Source organism: Aquarana catesbeiana, linkage group LG03 (assembly GCF_042186555.1).
Source record: "Aquarana catesbeiana isolate 2022-GZ linkage group LG03, ASM4218655v1, whole genome shotgun sequence".
NCBI classification, from domain to species: domain Eukaryota; kingdom Metazoa; phylum Chordata; class Amphibia; order Anura; family Ranidae; genus Aquarana; species Aquarana catesbeiana.
Window position 1 is genome coordinate 678,469,310 of NC_133326.1, and position 13,912 is coordinate 678,483,221.

General features: G+C 45.3%; 26 non-coding genes across 26 annotated transcripts; 15 read left to right on the top strand and 11 right to left on the bottom strand.

The window, feature by feature from the left end:
* Positions 1-120: 120 nt before the first annotated feature.
* On the bottom strand, positions 121-192 carry TRNAE-UUC (transfer RNA glutamic acid (anticodon UUC)). Its single transcript has one exon. It is a non-coding gene; the product is annotated as a tRNA-Glu (tRNA).
* A 115-nt stretch (positions 193-307) lies between these two features.
* TRNAM-CAU (transfer RNA methionine (anticodon CAU)) lies at positions 308-380 on the top strand. Its single transcript has one exon. It is a non-coding gene; the product is annotated as a tRNA-Met (tRNA).
* A 535-nt stretch (positions 381-915) lies between these two features.
* Positions 916-987, bottom strand: TRNAE-UUC (transfer RNA glutamic acid (anticodon UUC)). Its single transcript has one exon. It is a non-coding gene; the product is annotated as a tRNA-Glu (tRNA).
* Positions 988-1,107: 120 nt separating this feature from the next.
* TRNAM-CAU (transfer RNA methionine (anticodon CAU)) lies at positions 1,108-1,180 on the top strand. Its single transcript has one exon. It is a non-coding gene; the product is annotated as a tRNA-Met (tRNA).
* Positions 1,181-1,885: 705 nt separating this feature from the next.
* Positions 1,886-1,957, bottom strand: TRNAE-UUC (transfer RNA glutamic acid (anticodon UUC)). The gene has a single exon. It is a non-coding gene; the product is annotated as a tRNA-Glu (tRNA).
* Positions 1,958-2,077: 120 nt separating this feature from the next.
* Positions 2,078-2,150, top strand: TRNAM-CAU (transfer RNA methionine (anticodon CAU)). The gene has a single exon. It is a non-coding gene; the product is annotated as a tRNA-Met (tRNA).
* A 905-nt stretch (positions 2,151-3,055) lies between these two features.
* Positions 3,056-3,128, top strand: TRNAM-CAU (transfer RNA methionine (anticodon CAU)). Its single transcript has one exon. It is a non-coding gene; the product is annotated as a tRNA-Met (tRNA).
* Positions 3,129-3,833: 705 nt separating this feature from the next.
* On the bottom strand, positions 3,834-3,905 carry TRNAE-UUC (transfer RNA glutamic acid (anticodon UUC)). Its single transcript has one exon. It is a non-coding gene; the product is annotated as a tRNA-Glu (tRNA).
* A 120-nt stretch (positions 3,906-4,025) lies between these two features.
* On the top strand, positions 4,026-4,098 carry TRNAM-CAU (transfer RNA methionine (anticodon CAU)). The gene has a single exon. It is a non-coding gene; the product is annotated as a tRNA-Met (tRNA).
* A 705-nt stretch (positions 4,099-4,803) lies between these two features.
* TRNAE-UUC (transfer RNA glutamic acid (anticodon UUC)) lies at positions 4,804-4,875 on the bottom strand. Its single transcript has one exon. It is a non-coding gene; the product is annotated as a tRNA-Glu (tRNA).
* Positions 4,876-4,995: 120 nt separating this feature from the next.
* Positions 4,996-5,068, top strand: TRNAM-CAU (transfer RNA methionine (anticodon CAU)). Its single transcript has one exon. It is a non-coding gene; the product is annotated as a tRNA-Met (tRNA).
* A 713-nt stretch (positions 5,069-5,781) lies between these two features.
* TRNAE-UUC (transfer RNA glutamic acid (anticodon UUC)) lies at positions 5,782-5,853 on the bottom strand. Its single transcript has one exon. It is a non-coding gene; the product is annotated as a tRNA-Glu (tRNA).
* Positions 5,854-5,973: 120 nt separating this feature from the next.
* TRNAM-CAU (transfer RNA methionine (anticodon CAU)) lies at positions 5,974-6,046 on the top strand. Its single transcript has one exon. It is a non-coding gene; the product is annotated as a tRNA-Met (tRNA).
* A 705-nt stretch (positions 6,047-6,751) lies between these two features.
* On the bottom strand, positions 6,752-6,823 carry TRNAE-UUC (transfer RNA glutamic acid (anticodon UUC)). Its single transcript has one exon. It is a non-coding gene; the product is annotated as a tRNA-Glu (tRNA).
* Positions 6,824-6,943: 120 nt separating this feature from the next.
* Positions 6,944-7,016, top strand: TRNAM-CAU (transfer RNA methionine (anticodon CAU)). The gene has a single exon. It is a non-coding gene; the product is annotated as a tRNA-Met (tRNA).
* A 705-nt stretch (positions 7,017-7,721) lies between these two features.
* TRNAE-UUC (transfer RNA glutamic acid (anticodon UUC)) lies at positions 7,722-7,793 on the bottom strand. Its single transcript has one exon. It is a non-coding gene; the product is annotated as a tRNA-Glu (tRNA).
* Positions 7,794-7,913: 120 nt separating this feature from the next.
* On the top strand, positions 7,914-7,986 carry TRNAM-CAU (transfer RNA methionine (anticodon CAU)). The gene has a single exon. It is a non-coding gene; the product is annotated as a tRNA-Met (tRNA).
* Positions 7,987-8,885: 899 nt separating this feature from the next.
* TRNAM-CAU (transfer RNA methionine (anticodon CAU)) lies at positions 8,886-8,958 on the top strand. Its single transcript has one exon. It is a non-coding gene; the product is annotated as a tRNA-Met (tRNA).
* A 713-nt stretch (positions 8,959-9,671) lies between these two features.
* TRNAE-UUC (transfer RNA glutamic acid (anticodon UUC)) lies at positions 9,672-9,743 on the bottom strand. The gene has a single exon. It is a non-coding gene; the product is annotated as a tRNA-Glu (tRNA).
* A 120-nt stretch (positions 9,744-9,863) lies between these two features.
* TRNAM-CAU (transfer RNA methionine (anticodon CAU)) lies at positions 9,864-9,936 on the top strand. The gene has a single exon. It is a non-coding gene; the product is annotated as a tRNA-Met (tRNA).
* A 320-nt stretch (positions 9,937-10,256) lies between these two features.
* Positions 10,257-10,329, top strand: TRNAM-CAU (transfer RNA methionine (anticodon CAU)). The gene has a single exon. It is a non-coding gene; the product is annotated as a tRNA-Met (tRNA).
* A 699-nt stretch (positions 10,330-11,028) lies between these two features.
* TRNAE-UUC (transfer RNA glutamic acid (anticodon UUC)) lies at positions 11,029-11,100 on the bottom strand. Its single transcript has one exon. It is a non-coding gene; the product is annotated as a tRNA-Glu (tRNA).
* Positions 11,101-11,220: 120 nt separating this feature from the next.
* Positions 11,221-11,293, top strand: TRNAM-CAU (transfer RNA methionine (anticodon CAU)). Its single transcript has one exon. It is a non-coding gene; the product is annotated as a tRNA-Met (tRNA).
* A 904-nt stretch (positions 11,294-12,197) lies between these two features.
* On the top strand, positions 12,198-12,270 carry TRNAM-CAU (transfer RNA methionine (anticodon CAU)). Its single transcript has one exon. It is a non-coding gene; the product is annotated as a tRNA-Met (tRNA).
* A 280-nt stretch (positions 12,271-12,550) lies between these two features.
* On the top strand, positions 12,551-12,623 carry TRNAM-CAU (transfer RNA methionine (anticodon CAU)). Its single transcript has one exon. It is a non-coding gene; the product is annotated as a tRNA-Met (tRNA).
* Positions 12,624-13,328: 705 nt separating this feature from the next.
* TRNAE-UUC (transfer RNA glutamic acid (anticodon UUC)) lies at positions 13,329-13,400 on the bottom strand. The gene has a single exon. It is a non-coding gene; the product is annotated as a tRNA-Glu (tRNA).
* Positions 13,401-13,912: the final 512 nt, after the last annotated feature.

A 13,912-nucleotide genomic window follows, 5' to 3' on the forward strand; every position in this document is an offset into this window, starting at 1 on the left:
TGACCTGTCTTGTCTGCATTCCTGGCTTTGACAACTAGGGAATGATTGGAGGTTACAATGGAAAAACAGCTTTGGAGGTTTCAGCACTAGGAGTGTACATGTCATTAAAAGGTCTTGCGTTTCCCATACCGGGAGTCGAACCCGGGCCGCCTGGGTGAAAACCAGGAATCCTAACCGCTAGACCATATGGGAAAACTTTCTGCCCTTCTTTGGGAAAAATAGAGAAAACTAAATTGAAAAAAAATAATGCCGCCTGCATCATCTTCCAAGTATAGTGGCCAGCAGTGGCACTGTCTGTAGCCGTTCAGCCTCGTTAGCGCAGCAGGTAGCGCGTCAGTCTCATAATCTGAAGGTCGTGAGTTCGATCCTCACACGGGGCACTGATCTCTCTGCTTCTTTTGAGTCTTGGGGTCCTTAATCCATGAAAAACAGAGGCATTTTCCATCTATGTGACATGCTTCCCTTTGTTTCATCACACAGAAAGCAAAAAGCAAAGAGGAATTCAAAAGGGCTTTTACAAAGGTGTGAAAAAAAAGGATAATGTCTGTATGAGAGAATGGTTCGTAGAAGATTGGCACATAGAAATTTGCCAATGCGAATGTGCAGAAGAGCAAGAACGGCCAGGAGAATTCATGTGCACATGCGCATGTGCGTACGCCAAAGCGCACACAATGCGTGACAGATTCTGGTGCCCAGTGGCCTATTTAAAGCAAGCAGCATGAGCCATTAGTTGCTGGATGATCTTCAGCTGCCCCTGTTTCTGATATTATTTGATTTCCTGTTCCCGACTCAGCTTGACCTGTCTTGTCTGCATTCCTGGCTTTGACAACTAGGGAATGATTGGAGGTTACAATGGAAAAACAGCTTTGGAGGTTTCAGCACTAGGAGTGTACATGTCATTAAAAGGTCTTGCGTTTCCCATACCGGGAGTCGAACCCGGGCCGCCTGGGTGAAAACCAGGAATCCTAACCGCTAGACCATATGGGAAAACTTTCTGCCCTTCTTTGGGAAAAATAGAGAAAACTAAATTGAAAAAAAATAATGCCGCCTGCATCATCTTCCAAGTATAGTGGCCAGCAGTGGCACGCAAATTCCCATTGCCGTTCAGCCTCGTTAGCGCAGCAGGTAGCGCGTCAGTCTCATAATCTGAAGGTCGTGAGTTCGATCCTCACACGGGGCACTGATCTCTCTGCTTCTTTTGAGTCTTGGGGTCCTTAATCCATGAAAATCACTACTCTTCATCCCTTAAGTTTTCCAAGAAGCCACATGGATGGAAAAGTGAGCGGCAGCTCAAGCTTTCAATGCTCTTTTGCCCTCCTAAATATTCCACCCAGCTGAAATCTTTAACTCTGCATCTAACAGACCTTGCAAGATACAATGTCTACTCACCCTGGAAAAACAGAGGCATTTTCCATCTATGTGACATGCTTCCCTTTGTTTCATCACACAGAAAGCAAAAAGCAAAGAGGAATTCAAAAGGGCTTTTACAAAGGTGTGAAAAAAAAGGATAATGTCTGTATGAGAGAATGGTTCGTAGAAGATTGGCACATAGAAATTTGCCAATGCGAATGTGCAGAAGAGCAAGAACGGCCAGGAGAATTCATGTGCACATGCGCATGTGCGTACGCCAAAGCGCACACAATGCGTGACAGATTCTGGTGCCCAGTGGCCTATTTAAAGCAAGCAGCATGAGCCATTAGTTGCTGGATGATCTTCAGCTGCCCCTGTTTCTGATATTATTTGATTTCCTGTTCCCGACTCAGCTTGACCTGTCTTGTCTGCATTCCTGGCTTTGACAACTAGGGAATGATTGGAGGTTACAATGGAAAAACAGCTTTGGAGGTTTCAGCACTAGGAGTGTACATGTCATTAAAAGGTCTTGCGTTTCCCATACCGGGAGTCGAACCCGGGCCACCTGGGTGAAAACCAGGAATCCTAACCGCTAGACCATATGGGAAAACTTTCTGCCCTTCTTTGGGAAAAATAGAGAAAACTAAATTGAAAAAAAATAATGCCGCCTGCATCATCTTCCAAGTATAGTGGCCAGCAGTGGCACGCAAATTCCCATTGCCGTTCAGCCTCGTTAGCGCAGCAGGTAGCGCGTCAGTCTCATAATCTGAAGGTCGTGAGTTCGATCCTCACACGGGGCACTGATCTCTCTGCTTCTTTTGAGTCTTGGGGTCCTTAATCCATGAAAATCACTACTCTTCATCCCTTAAGTTTTCCAAGAAGCCACATGGATGGAAAAGTGAGCGGCAGCTCAAGCTTTCAATGCTCTTTTGCCCTCCTAAATATTCCACCCAGCTGAAATCTTTAACTCTGCATCTAACAGACCTTGCAAGATACAATGTCTACTCACCCTGGAAAAACAGAGGCATTTTCCATCTATGTGACATGCTTCCCTTTGTTTCATCACACAGAAAGCAAAAAGCAAAGAGGAATTCAAAAGGGCTTTTACAAAGGTGTGAAAAAAAAGGATAATGTCTGTATGAGAGAATGGTTCGTAGAAGATTGGCACATAGAAATTTGCCAATGCGAATGTGCAGAAGAGCAAGAACGGCCAGGAGAATTCATGTGCACGTGCGCATGTGCGCATGTGCGTACGCCAAAGCGCACACAATGCGTGACAGATTCTGGTGCCCAGTGGTCTATTTAAAGCAAGCAGCATGAGCCATTAGTTGCTGGATGATCTTCAGCTGCCCCTGTTTCTGATATTATTTGATTTCCTGTTCCCGACTCAGCTTGACCTGTCTTGTCTGCATTCCTGGCTTTGACAACTAGGGAATGATTGGAGGTTACAATGGAAAAACAGCTTTGGAGGTTTCAGCACTAGGAGTGTACATGTCATTAAAAGGTCTTGCGTTTCCCATACCGGGAGTCGATCCCGGGCTGCCTGGGTGAAAACCAGGAATCCTAACCGCTAGACCATATGGGAAAACTTTCTGCCCTTCTTTGGGAAAAATAGAGAAAACTAAATTGAAAAAAAATAATGCCGCCTGCATCATCTTCCAAGTATAGTGGCCAGCAGTGGCACGCAAATTCCCATTGCCGTTCAGCCTCGTTAGCGCAGCAGGTAGCGCGTCAGTCTCATAATCTGAAGGTCGTGAGTTCGATCCTCACACGGGGCACTGATCTCTCTGCTTCTTTTGAGTCTTGGGGTCCTTAATCCATGAAAATCACTACTCTTCATCCCTTAAGTTTTCCAAGAAGCCACATGGATGGAAAAGTGAGCGGCAGCTCAAGCTTTCAATGCTCTTTTGCCCTCCTAAATATTCCACCCAGCTGAAATCTTTAACTCTGCATCTAACAGACCTTGCAAGATACAATGTCTACTCACCCTGGAAAAACAGAGGCATTTTCCATCTATGTGACATGCTTCCCTTTGTTTCATCACACAGAAAGCAAAAAGCAAAGAGGAATTCAAAAGGGCTTTTACAAAGGTGTGAAAAAAAAGGATAATGTCTGTATGAGAGAATGGTTCGTAGAAGATTGGCACATAGAAATTTGCCAATGCGAATGTGCAGAAGAGCAAGAACGGCCAGGAGAATTCATGTGCACATGCGCATGTGCGTACGCCAAAGCGCACACAATGCGTGACAGATTCTGGTGCCCAGTGGCCTATTTAAAGCAAGCAGCATGAGCCATTAGTTGCTGGATGATCTTCAGCTGCCCCTGTTTCTGATATTATTTGATTTCCTGTTCCCGACTCAGCTTGACCTGTCTTGTCTGCATTCCTGGCTTTGACAACTAGGGAATGATTGGAGGTTACAATGGAAAAACAGCTTTGGAGGTTTCAGCACTAGGAGTGTACATGTCATTAAAAGGTCTTGCGTTTCCCATACCGGGAGTCGAACCCGGGCCGCCTGGGTGAAAACCAGGAATCCTAACCGCTAGACCATATGGGAAAACTTTCTGCCCTTCTTTGGGAAAAATAGAGAAAACTAAATTGAAAAAAAATAATGCCGCCTGCATCATCTTCCAAGTATAGTGGCCAGCAGTGGCACGCAAATTCCCATTGCCGTTCAGCCTCGTTAGCGCAGCAGGTAGCGCGTCAGTCTCATAATCTGAAGGTCGTGAGTTCGATCCTCACACGGGGCACTGATCTCTCTGCTTCTTTTGAGTCTTGGGGTCCTTAATCCATGAAAATCACTACTCTTCATCCCTTAAGTTTTCCAAGAAGCCACATGGATGGAAAAGTGAGCGGCAGCTCAAGCTTTCAATGCTCTTTTGCCCTCCTAAATATTCCACCCAGCTGAAATCTTTAACTCTGCATCTAACAGACCTTGCAAGATACAATGTCTACTCACCCTGGAAAAACAGAGGCATTTTCCATCTATGTGACATGCTTCCCTTTGTTTCATCACACAGAAAGCAAAAAGCAAAGAGGAATTCAAAAGGGCTTTTACAAAGGTGTGAAAAAAAAGGATAATGTCTGTATGAGAGAATGGTTCGTAGAAGATTGGCACATAGAAATTTGCCAATGCGAATGTGCAGAAGAGCAAGAACGGCCAGGAGAATTCATGTGCACATGCGCATGTGCGTACGCCAAAGCGCACACAATGCGTGACAGATTCTGGTGCCCAGTGGCCTATTTAAAGCAAGCAGCATGAGCCATTAGTTGCTGGATGATCTTCAGCTGCCCCTGTTTCTGATATTATTTGATTTCCTGTTCCCGACTCAGCTTGACCTGTCTTGTCTGCATTCCTGGCTTTGACAACTAGGGAATGATTGGAGGTTACAATGGAAAAACAGCTTTGGAGGTTTCAGCACTAGGAGTGTACATGTCATTAAAAGGTCTTGCGTTTCCCATACCGGGAGTCGAACCCGGGCCGCCTGGGTGAAAACCAGGAATCCTAACCGCTAGACCATATGGGAAAACTTTCTGCCCTTCTTTGGGAAAAATAGAGAAAACTAAATTGAAAAAAAATAATGCCGCCTGCATCATCTTCCAAGTATAGTGGCCAGCAGTGGCACGCAAATTCCCATTGCCGTTCAGCCTCGTTAGCGCAGCAGGTAGCGCGTCAGTCTCATAATCTGAAGGTCGTGAGTTCGATCCTCACACGGGGCACTGATCTCTCTGCTTCTTTTGAGTCTTGGGGTCCTTAATCCATGAAAATCACTACTCTTCATCCCTTAAGTTTTCCAAGAAGCCACATGGATGGAAAAGTGAGCGGCAGCTCAAGCTTTCAATGCTCTTTTGCCCTCCTAAATATTCCACCCAGCTGAAATCTTTAACTCTGCATCTAACAGACCTTGCAAGATACAATGTCTACTCACCCTGGAAAAACAGAGGCATTTTCCATCTATGTGACATGCTTCCCTTTGTTTCATCACACAGAAAGCAAAAAGCAAAGAGGAATTCAAAAGGGCTTTTACAAAGGTGTGAAAAAAAAGGATAATGTCTGTATGAGAGAATGGTTCGTAGAAGATTGGCACATAGAAATTTGCCAATGCGAATGTGCAGAAGAGCAAGAACGGCCAGGAGAATTCATGTGCACATGCGCATGTGCGCATGTGCGTACGCCAAAGCGCACACAATGCGTGACAGATTCTGGTGCCCAGTGGTCTATTTAAAGCAAGCAGCATGAGCCATTAGTTGCTGGATGATCTTCAGCTGCCCCTGTTTCTGATATTATTTGATTTCCTGTTCCCGACTCAGCTTGACCTGTCTTGTCTGCATTCCTGGCTTTGACAACTAGGGAATGATTGGAGGTTACAATGGAAAAACAGCTTTGGAGGTTTCAGCACTAGGAGTGTACATGTCATTAAAAGGTCTTGCGTTTCCCATACCGGGAGTCGAACCCGGGCCGCCTGGGTGAAAACCAGGAATCCTAACCGCTAGACCATATGGGAAAACTTTCTGCCCTTCTTTGGGAAAAATAGAGAAAACTAAATTGAAAAAAAATAATGCCGCCTGCATCATCTTCCAAGTATAGTGGCCAGCAGTGGCACGCAAATTCCCATTGCCGTTCAGCCTCGTTAGCGCAGCAGGTAGCGCGTCAGTCTCATAATCTGAAGGTCGTGAGTTCGATCCTCACACGGGGCACTGATCTCTCTGCTTCTTTTGAGTCTTGGGTTCCTTAATCCATGAAAATCACTACTCTTCATCCCTTAAGTTTTCCAAGAAGCCACATGGATGGAAAAGTGAGCGGCAGCTCAAGCTTTCAATGCTCTTTTGCCCTCCTAAATATTCCACCCAGCTGAAATCTTTAACTCTGCATCTAACAGACCTTGCAAGATACAATGTCTACTCACCCTGGAAAAACAGAGGCATTTTCCATCTATGTGACATGCTTCCCTTTGTTTCATCACACAGAAAGCAAAAAGCAAAGAGGAATTCAAAAGGGCTTTTACAAAGGTGTGAAAAAAAAGGATAATGTCTGTATGAGAGAATGGTTCGTAGAAGATTGGCACATAGAAATTTGCCAATGCGAATGTGCAGAAGAGCAAGAACGGCCAGGAGAATTCATGTGCACATGCGCATGTGCGTACGCCAAAGCGCACACAATGCGTGACAGATTCTGGTGCCCAGTGGCCTATTTAAAGCAAGCAGCATGAGCCATTAGTTGCTGGATGATCTTCAGCTGCCCCTGTTTCTGATATTATTTGATTTCCTGTTCCCGACTCAGCTTGACCTGTCTTGTCTGCATTCCTGGCTTTGACAACTAGGGAATGATTGGAGGTTACAATGGAAAAACAGCTTTGGAGGTTTCAGCACTAGGAGTGTACATGTCATTAAAAGGTCTTGCGTTTCCCATACCGGGAGTCGAACCCGGGCCGCCTGGGTGAAAACCAGGAATCCTAACCGCTAGACCATATGGGAAAACTTTCTGCCCTTCTTTGGGAAAAATAGAGAAAACTAAATTGAAAAAAAATAATGCCGCCTGCATCATCTTCCAAGTATAGTGGCCAGCAGTGGCACGCAAATTCCCATTGCCGTTCAGCCTCGTTAGCGCAGCAGGTAGCGCGTCAGTCTCATAATCTGAAGGTCGTGAGTTCGATCCTCACACGGGGCACTGATCTCTCTGCTTCTTTTGAGTCTTGGGGTCCTTAATCCATGAAAATCACTACTCTTCATCCCTTAAGTTTTCCAAGAAGCCACATGGATGGAAAAGTGAGCGGCAGCTCAAGCTTTCAATGCTCTTTTGCCCTCCTAAATATTCCACCCAGCTGAAATCTTTAACTCTGCATCTAACAGACCTTGCAAGATACAATGTCTACTCACCCTGGAAAAACAGAGGCATTTTCCATCTATGTGACATGCTTCCCTTTGTTTCATCACACAGAAAGCAAAAAGCAAAGAGGAATTCAAAAGGGCTTTTACAAAGGTGTGAAAAAAAAGGATAATGTCTGTATGAGAGAATGGTTCGTAGAAGATTGGCACATAGAAATTTGCCAATGCGAATGTGCAGAAGAGCAAGAACGGCCAGGAGAATTCATGTGCACATGCGCATGTGCGTACGCCAAAGCGCACACAATGCGTGACAGATTCTGGTGCCCAGTGGCCTATTTAAAGCAAGCAGCATGAGCCATTAGTTGCTGGATGATCTTCAGCTGCCCCTGTTTCTGATATTATTTGATTTCCTGTTCCCGACTCAGCTTGACCTGTCTTGTCTGCATTCCTGGCTTTGACAACTAGGGAATGATTGGAGGTTACAATGGAAAAACAGCTTTGGAGGTTTCAGCACTAGGAGTGTACATGTCATTAAAAGGTCTTGCGTTTCCCATACCGGGAGTCGAACCCGGGCCGCCTGGGTGAAAACCAGGAATCCTAACCGCTAGACCATATGGGAAAACTTTCTGCCCTTCTTTGGGAAAAATAGAGAAAACTAAATTGAAAAAAAATAATGCCGCCTGCATCATCTTCCAAGTATAGTGGCCAGCAGTGGCACGCAAATTCCCATTGCCGTTCAGCCTCGTTAGCGCAGCAGGTAGCGCGTCAGTCTCATAATCTGAAGGTCGTGAGTTCGATCCTCACACGGGGCACTGATCTCTCTGCTTCTTTTGAGTCTTGGGGTCCTTAATCCATGAAAATCACTACTCTTCATCCCTTAAGTTTTCCAAGAAGCCACATGGATGGAAAAGTGAGCGGCAGCTCAAGCTTTCAATGCTCTTTTGCCCTCCTAAATATTCCACCCAGCTGAAATCTTTAACTCTGCATCTAACAGACCTTGCAAGATACAATGTCTACTCACCCTGGAAAAACAGAGGCATTTTCCATCTATGTGACATGCTTCCCTTTGTTTCATCACACAGAAAGCAAAAAGCAAAGAGGAATTCAAAAGGGCTTTTACAAAGGTGTGAAAAAAAAGGATAATGTCTGTATGAGAGAATGGTTCATAGAAGATTGGCACATAGAAATTTGCCAATGCGAATGTGCAGAAGAGCAAGAACGGCCAGGAGAATTCATGTGCACATGCGCGCATGTGCGTACGCCAAAGCGCACACAATGCGTGACAGATTCTGGTGCCCAGTGGTCTATTTAAAGCAAGCAGCATGAGCCATTAGTTGCTGGATGATCTTCAGCTGCCCCTGTTTCTGATATTATTTGATTTCCTGTTCCCGACTCAGCTTGACCTGTCTTGTCTGCATTCCTGGCTTTGACAACTAGGGAATGATTGGAGGTTACAATGGAAAAACAGCTTTGGAGGTTTCAGCACTAGGAGTGTACATGTCATTAAAAGGTCTTGCGTTTCCCATACCGGGAGTCGACCCCGGGCCGCCTGGGTGAAATCCAGGAATCCTAACCGCTAGACCATATGGGAAAACTTTCTGCCCTTCTTTGGGAAAAATAGAGAAAACTAAATTGAAAAAAAATAATGCCGCCTGCATCATCTTCCAAGTATAGTGGCCAGCAGTGGCACGCAAATTCCCATTGCCGTTCAGCCTCGTTAGCGCAGCAGGTAGCGCGTCAGTCTCATAATCTGAAGGTCGTGAGTTCGATCCTCACACGGGGCACTGATCTCTCTGCTTCTTTTGAGTCTTGGGGTCCTTAATCCATGAAAATCACTACTCTTCATCCCTTAAGTTTTCCAAGAAGCCACATGGATGGAAAAGTGAGCGGCAGCTCAAGCTTTCAATGCTCTTTTGCCCTCCTAAATATTCCACCCAGCTGAAATCTTTAACTCTGCATCTAACAGACCTTGCAAGATACAATGTCTACTCACCCTGGAAAAACAGAGGCATTTTCCATCTATGTGACATGCTTCCCTTTGTTTCATCACACAGAAAGCAAAAAGCAAAGAGGAATTCAAAAGGGCTTTTACAAAGGTGTGAAAAAAAAGGATAATGTCTGTATGAGAGAATGGTTCGTAGAAGATTGGCACATAGAAATTTGCCAATGCGAATGTGCAGAAGAGCAAGAACGGCCAGGAGAATTCATGTGCACATGCGCATGTGCGCATGTGCGTACGCCAAAGCGCACACAATGCGTGACAGATTCTGGTGCCCAGTGGCCTATTTAAAGCAAGCAGCATGAGCCATTAGTTGCTGGATGATCTTCAGCTGCCCCTGTTTCTGATATTATTTGATTTCCTGTTCCCGACTCAGCTTGACCTGTCTTGTCTGCATTCCTGGCTTTGACAACTAGGGAATGATTGGAGGTTACAATGGAAAAACAGCTTTGGAGGTTTCAGCACTAGGAGTGTACATGTCATTAAAAGGTCTTGCGTTTCCCATACCGGGAGTCGAACCCGGGCCGCCTGGGTGAAAACCAGGAATCCTAACCGCTAGACCATATGGGAAAACTTTCTGCCCTTCTTTGGGAAAAATAGAGAAAACTAAATTGAAAAAAAATAATGCCGCCTGCATCATCTTCCAAGTATAGTGGCCAGCAGTGGCACGCAAATTCCCATTGCCGTTCAGCCTCGTTAGCGCAGCAGGTAGCGCGTCAGTCTCATAATCTGAAGGTCGTGAGTTCGATCCTCACACGGGGCACTGATCTCTCTGCTTCTTTTGAGTCTTGGGGTCCTTAATCCATGAAAATCACTACTCTTCATCCCTTAAGTTTTCCAAGAAGCCACATGGATGGAAAAGTGAGCGGCAGCTCAAGCTTTCAAAGCTCTTTTGCCCTCCTAAATATTCCACCCAGCTGAAATCTTTAACTCTGCATCTAACAGACCTTGCAAGATACAATGTCTACTCACCCTGGAAAAACAGAGGCATTTTCCATCTATGTGACATGCTTCCCTTTGTTTCATCACACAGAAAGCAAAAAGCGTGGCCAGCAGTGGCACGCAAATTCCCATTGACGTTCAGCCTCGTTAGCGCAGCAGGTAGCGCGTCAGTCTCATAATCTGAAGGTCGTGAGTTCGATCCTCACACGGGGCATTGATCTCTCTGCTTCTTTTGAGTCTTGGGGTCCTTAATCCATGAAAATCACTACTCTTCATCCCTTAAGTTTTCCAAGAAGCCACATGGATGGAAAAGTGAGCGGCAGCTCAAGCTTTCAATGCTCTTTTGCCCTCCTAAATATTCCACCCAGCTGAAATCTTTAACTCTGCATCTAACAGACCTTGCAAGATACAATGTCTACTCACCCTGGAAAAACAGAGGCATTTTCCATCTATGTGACATGCTTCCCTTTGTTTCATCACACAGAAAGCAAAAAGCAAAGAGGAATTCAAAAGGGCTTTTACAAAGGTGTGAAAAAAAAGGATAATGTCTGTATGAGAGAATGGTTCGTAGAAGATTGGCACATAGAAATTTGCCAATGCGAATGTGCAGAAGAGCAAGAACGGCCAGGAGAATTCATGTGCACATGCGCGTACGCCAAAGCGCACACAATGCGTGACAGATTCTGGTGCCCAGTGGCCTATTTAAAGCAAGCAGCATGAGCCATTAGTTGCTGGATAATCTTCAGCTGCCCCTGTTTCTGATATTATTTGATTTCCTGTTCCCGACTCAGCTTGACCTGTCTTGTCTGCATTCCTGGCTTTGACAACTAGGGAATGATTGGAGGTTACAATGGAAAAACAGCTTTGGAGGTTTCAGCACTAGGAGTGTACATGTCATTAAAAGGTCTTGCGTTTCCCATACCGGGAGTCGAACCCGGGCCGCCTGGGTGAAAACCAGGAATCCTAACCGCTAGACCATATGGGAAAACTTTCTGCCCTTCTTTGGGAAAAATAGAGAAAACTAAATTGAAAAAAAATAATGCCGCCTGCATCATCTTCCAAGTATAGTGGCCAGCAGTGGCACGCAAATTCCCATTGCCGTTCAGCCTCGTTAGCGCAGCAGGTAGCGCGTCAGTCTCATAATCTGAAGGTCGTGAGTTCGATCCTCACACGGGGCACTGATCTCTCTGCTTCTTTTGAGTCTTGGGGTCCTTAATCCATGAAAATCACTACTCTTCATCCCTTAAGTTTTCCAAGAAGCCACATGGATGGAAAAGTGAGCGGCAGCTCAAGCTTTCAATGCTCTTTTGCCCTCCTAAATATTCCACCCAGCTGAAATCTTTAACTCTGCATCTAACAGACCTTGCAAGATACAATGTCTACTCACCCTGGAAAAACAGAGGCATTTTCCATCTATGTGACATGCTTCCCTTTGTTTCATCACACAGAAAGCAAAAAGCAAAGAGGAATTCAAAAGGGCTTTTACAAAGGTGTGAAAAAAAAGGATAATGTCTGTATGAGAGAATGGTTCGTAGAAGATTGGCACATAGAAATTTGCCAATGCGAATGTGCAGAAGAGCAAGAACGGCCAGGAGAATTCATGTGCACATGCGCATGTGCGCATGTGCGTACGCCAAAGCGCACACAATGCGTGACAGATTCTGGTGCCCAGTGGCCTATTTAAAGCAAGCAGCATGAGCCATTAGTTGCTGGATGATCTTCAGCTGCCCCTGTTTCTGATATTATTTGATTTCCTTTCCCGACTCAGCTTGACCTGTCTTGTCTGCATTCCTGGCTTTGACAACTAGGGAATGATTGGAGGTTACAATGGAAAAACAGCTTTGGAGGTTTCAGCACTAGGAGTGTACATGTCATTAAAAGGTCTTGCGTTTCCCATACCGGGAGTCGACCCCGGGCCGCCTGGGTGAAAACCAGGAATCCTAACCGCTAGACCATATGGGAAAACTTTCTGCCCTTCTTTGGGAAAAATAGAGAAAACTAAATTGAAAAAAAATAATGCCGCCTGCATCATCTTCCAAGTATAGTGGCCAGCAGTGGCACGCAAATTCCCATTGCCGTTCAGCCTCGTTAGCGCAGCAGGTAGCGCGTCAGTCTCATAATCTGAAGGTCGTGAGTTCGATCCTCACACGGGGCACTGATCTCTCTGCTTCTTTTGAGTCTTGGGGTCCTTAATCCATGAAAATCACTACTCTTCATCCCTTAAGTTTTCCAAGAAGCCACATGGATGGAAAAGTGAGCGGCAGCTCAAGCTTTCAATGCTCTTTTGCCCTCCTAAATATTCCACCCAGCTGAAATCTTTAACTCTGCATCTAACAGACCTTGCAAGAAAACTAAATTGAAAAAAAATAATGCCGCCTGCATCATCTTCCAAGTATAGTGGCCAGCAGTGGCACGCAAATTCCCATTGCCGTTCAGCCTCGTTAGCGCAGCAGGTAGCGCGTCAGTCTCATAATCTGAAGGTCGTGAGTTCGATCCTCACACGGGGCACTGAGCTCTCTGCTTCTTTTGAGTCTTGGGGTCCTTAATCCATGAAAATCACTACTCTTCATCCCTTAAGTTTTCCAAGAAGCCACATGGATGGAAAAGTGAGCGGCAGCTCAAGCTTTCAATGCTCTTTTGCCCTCCTAAATATTCCACCCAGCTGAAATCTTTAACTCTGCATCTAACAGACCTTGCAAGATACATTGTCTACTCACCCTGGAAAAACAGAGGCATTTTCCATCTATGTGACATGCTTCCCTTTGTTTCATCACACAGAAAGCAAAAAGCAAAGAGGAATTCAAAAGGGCTTTTACAAAGGTGTGAAAAAAAAGGATAATGTCTGTATGAGAGAATGGTTCGTAGAAGATTGGCACATAGAAATTTGCCAATGCGAATGTGCAGAAGAGCAAGAACGGCCAGGAGAATTCATGTGCACATGCGCATGTGCGCATGCCAAAGCGCACACAATGCGTGACAGATTCTGGTGCCCAGTGGCCTATTTAAAGCAAGCAGCATGAGCCATTAGTTGCTGGATGATCTTCAGCTGCCCCTGTTTCTGATATTATTTGTTTTCCTGTTCCCGACTCAGCTTGACCTGTCTTGTCTGCATTCCTGGCTTTGACAACTAGGGAATGATTGGAGGTTACAATGGAAAAACAGCTTTGGAGGTTTCAGCACTAGGAGTGTACATGTCATTAAAAGGTCTTGCGTTTCCCATACCGGGAGTCGAACCCAGGCCGCCTGGGTGAAAACCAGGAATCCTAACCGCTAGACCATATGGGAAAACTTTCTACCCTTCTTTGGGAAAAATAGAGAAAACTAAATTGAAAAAAAATAATGCCGCCTGCATCATCTTCCAAGTATAGTGGCCAGCAGTGGCACGCAAATTCCCATTGCCGTTCAGCCTCGTTAGCGCAGCAGGTAGCGGATCAGTCTCATAATCTGAAGGTCGTGAGTCCGATCCTCACATGGGGCACTGATCTCTCTGCTTCTTTTGAGTCTTGGGGTCCTTAATCCATGAAAATCACTACTCTTCATCCCTTAAGTTTTCCAAGAAGCCACATGGATGGAAAAGTGAGCGGCAGCTCAAGCTTTCAATGCTCTTTTGCCCTCCTAAATATTCCACCCAGCTGAAATCTTTAACTCTGCATCTAACAGACCTTGCAAGATACAATGTCTACTCACCCTGGAAAAACAGAGGCATTTTCCATCTATGTGACATGCTTCCCTTTGTTTCATCACACAGAAAGCAAAAAGCAAAGAGGAATTCAAAAGGGCTTTTACAAAGGTGTGAA